Here is a 4,539-nt window from a genome sequence, read left to right on the forward strand (position 1 = left end):
GAAGCTAAAACTGTTTAAACTCTGCAGTCCTTTTTGTTTAATGGTCAATTTGATGACTGTCCTTAAACCTTCATTCTGGACGTTTTTTGAGAGCAATCAACTATTTCCGTTGTATTTAATTTATTTATGTTCATCTTGGTAATGAACGAGAAAAGGTAAGAGCCAAAAAAAAAGTCTGCACTTATTCCCATTCATAGACTGGTTGGTTATGTCTTGGCATGAATGAATATTGTCGCTTTCGGGGAAGAAATCTCTTATTTCCATATTTTAAAGTTTATTTTTTCTTTCTTTTTTTGTAAATGAATGCTCTACATAGTAGCAGATCCCTACAAATGTAGCAGATCCACAAGCTCGAAACTGCGTCCTTGCGGATCTGCTACTCTTTGGACATAATGTGGTTTTTCCACCCGATAAATAATCCTGAAAAGGAGAAAAAAAGGACGAATTTTGGTGCCGCTTTCCAAAGAAAGGCGAGGAGTTTTATCTTTGGCATGTTGTTAAAGGCAACACATTCTCACAAATGGCATAATAATAATAAGGCCTAAATATGTTAATTGGGGCCTAAATATGTTTGTTTCATTAATTTATACGCAACCTGTACCAGTGTTGCGCCGCGAGAATAGATATCTACAAGCTTGGCAGTACATCGGCATTGTGTGCTTGTAGATCTAGATTTTCACTGCATGATGGTGATGTGGGAGGGGCTTATACTTCATTTAGAGTTTTGATTGGAGCGTTTCACTGCCAGGTAATGACTTTGATTTTGAACTTGTATAGTTTTTTTTTTTCTTTCTTGTTTGTTTCTGTTCCAGTTGTTCAGGAGGACAATTATTAATGTGTGTTCTGAGTGTTTATTTTAATAACTGATGATGGTGGTTACATGTTTTTCTCTTCCCGTGTCGGTGCCTGTTAATATGCCCTAGAAACTCATTTCTTTTCAGTTACGGAGGTGTGAGCTGTTGTCCCCCTCCACCAAAAACTTGAATTCATGGAGATTCTTTTGTTTTTGTCGCATTCCTCCGAATTATTGGCTTAATTTGGAATGCGACAAAAAATAATCTCCAATAATCCAAGCCAGGCTTCCCTTGGTTGTGTAATTCATAGAAAATAAAACTTTTTTTCTCTCCTTTTAATATCACGACTATAAATTGCACAGAGATATTTATTTTCGCTACTTTAACAGACTCGTGATGTTTTGTTTTTGCTTGTAGGAAGGACTCTTCACAACTTGTGCTTATAATGTCCGCCAGCAGGTGGAGACAAAAAGTCGGTATTGTATCTGCTGCCTGTATAGTGTATACAGCCTAACGCAGTACGAGTCAACGCCATTATATTTCATGTTGATATGCTGTACATACATAGTAGTTCATGTTGATATGATGTACATACATGGAGAGCATGCCTGTTGTCTACATCCAGTATTTGGTGCTGGTGTTAGAGCTATATTAGCAAAAGCAGTAGACTGTATAAAAAATGAATATTATAGCATATTATATTGAAATCACCCTTCCAAATATTTACAGCTATGGGGAGATGGAATAATTAATGTATTCACCATTAAAATAGGCCTACAGGTGTGTGTGTGTGTGTGTGTGTGTGTGTGTGTGTATAGACGTCATGATAACCCACGCCCGCATATGCAGGTTTTCAGATATGTGAATTTAACAAACTCAATAAATAAAGGTACATCCAGGAATTCATTTTTGTCATGTCGTTTGTCGTGCCTCTGAGATCTATGTGGAACAACGGGCAAGGGGACCGGCCAACAATATTTCCATACGTGAACAGATGACAGGTCCGTGGCAGAAGACTTGTCCTCGACTATAACACATTTTTGATTTTCTTTTTTGCACATTAGGCCTATAGGTGTTCTTATAAAACGGTGACCCAATTAGTCTCCAGGTTTTCTTCAGATTATGTATGACACTTCTTTGCTACTACAACACTATACTATACATGGAATATTAGGAGTCCAACTGTTTTATTTGCAAGTACCCCCTTAAAGCCTTATAGATTTACATTTGTGTGCGCGCAGATTATGCGCTGATTTTTGTGGGTGGACTGGTCTTCTTGGAGAGTCCGTCCCTCGTGTGACCATTTCATATAGAAATCTAGTGGGCCTAATGTATTATGCTAATATGCGGGCCTGTTGCCTTCATTTGCATCTGCCCACACAGTTTTAAGTTATAGCCTATAATTATATTGTTTTACTATATAAAATGCCCCCCCCCCCTCGCCATTTTCAACGGACACATCTCAGTCATTTCATCCTGGAGCAAGATGTTACAATGAATAGGCCATACATAAAAAAATGTATAGCCTATAATACTGATAAGGGCCGCGGATCATCCCTTCTTTTTTTCCTTTTTTTTTTTTTTTTTTACAACCTGCCAAAAAACGGTGTGGGGGGAGTGTCGCACTTTGAAGCAAAGGGACAGGGCCCCCCAAAGCACCCCCTCTGCACGTGCCTGAGGGTTGCCCATGACAATGAATAGCCTAGGTACAAACCATAGATAGACTGTAAAGGGTACAAACCAGTAGGAGTAATGCCAACGTGAACCACGGGGAGGTGCTGTTGAATTACTTATTAAACAGCAAACCTCCCATCTTATTTTTTCATCTATCCACTGGAATGAAATTGGATGCAAATTGTTCACCTACATCTACAACGGAAATTAATCACAGGGTATTATATTTCATACACACAATGTAGCTCTTTGCAATTTACCGGTAGCTGCAGACTGCAGTAATGTCCGTGGAGATAAACAAAACAATGTCTTGAACACGGATAGCAACCAAAACATGTGAATTCTAAACGTGACTAATATGACTATACTATAGTGCCCAAGGCAGAGCAGAATGACCTACATTCAATTCGCTAAACGGTGTCAATACAACAAGGTGCGCCGCCTTTTTTCACGTGCTGATGGCCGGGTCCTTTTTTGGCCAATTAATGTGTATTTTATTTAGATGTAGAAGAGTGTTGAGAGACAGGAAACAGAGCTATAATGTTATATTATAGCCTGAATGCCTATATCATTATTATTATTATTATTATTATTATTATTATTATTATTATTATTATTATTATTATTATTTGTTTTAATCTAGTGCGGAGGACAGTGAGGTCAGAGATAGATGGAAATGACTGGAATCGGATTGAAAGTCAACAAGAAGCCATTCCGTCCATCACGTCACGTGTGCTCCAAATCCAATAAGTGGGTGATGAACCACCACCAGTCAGTCAGCAAGGCAGTGTGGCAGTGGGGTGTCTGGGACTGTGGGACCCCCTCCTCTCCTTTTTTCTCCTCTCCTCCCTTCTCCCCGCCCCTCTCCTCTCATGTTTTCTCCTCCACGACCTAACCCATACAGGTCTTAGAGTACATGTCCCCCCGATTGACCCACATTCCACTTCTCTACTTTTTCAGACAATTTTCGAACTCCGCCATGAATTGGTTGACACAGATTAGATTTTGATTTCTTGATGTTTTTGCATATTTTTCTAATTGAGTATCCCCAATTATGGAAACACTAATTGGGGTTTAAATCATCTTAGCAGCAGACCTTGCATTTGATTGAACTGTCGCCTATACTTTCCTGTGCTTGCTTTTCACCAAACCGTTAATAAGGTATTAAATCAATCAATCAATAAAAACGAAAACGCAATTTATTATTCGGAGCGGCACCGTCGTGCCGACGAAATATTGCATCGAACACGGAACGTGACGAGAGGGGGGAGGGAGGGGGCGGGGGAGTCACGGTGAGTCCCGCCCTTCTGCATGTGCTGTAGTCCCTCCCCCTCGCCCCGGTGCGGGGTAAATTTGCATAAAATGTGTGTCAGTGGGACAGCTAAGCGCGCGGCTCCACACAGCTCACATGCCACGCACACATGCAGAGAGAGCATTCCAATCGAACAGTGTCTGGGGGGAGGTGGGGGCTGCGGGGGCTCCACGAGGAGAGCCAATGAAAACGTGAGAATAGAGAGAACACAGAACGTAGTGCGGGAGGGGTGAAATGTTTTGAGAGAGGGGGGGGGGGGGGGGGGGCGTGACAAAGGGGGGAGAGATAGAGAGAGGGGGGGGGGATCCGGGGGATATTATTGAATTGAGAGAGAGACAGAGAGAGAGACTATTGAATTGAATTGAGAGATAAATAAGAGAAAAATAGACTATATTATTGAATTGAGAGGGGGAGAGAGAGATAGACTATATTATTGAATAGAGAGAGAGAGAGAGAGAGAGAGAGAGAGAGAGAGAGAGAGAGAGAGAGAGAAAGAGAGACTATTGAATTGAGAGATAAATAAGAGAAAAATAGACTATGTTATTGAATTGAGAGGGGGAGAGAGAGATAGACTATATTATTGAAAACAGAGAGAGAGAGACTATTGAATTGAGAGATAAATAAGAGAAAAAAAAGACTATATTATTGAATAGAGGAGAGAGAGAGAGAGAGAGAGAGAGAGAGAGAGAGAGAGAGAGAGAGAGAGAGAGAGAGAGAGAGAGAGAGAGAGAGAGAGAGAGAGAGAGAGAGATTCCTGGT

This window comes from Protomyctophum parallelum, assembly GCF_964188405.1.
Source record: "Protomyctophum parallelum genome assembly, chromosome: 8".
Taxonomy (NCBI): Eukaryota; Metazoa; Chordata; class Actinopteri; order Myctophiformes; family Myctophidae; genus Protomyctophum; species Protomyctophum parallelum.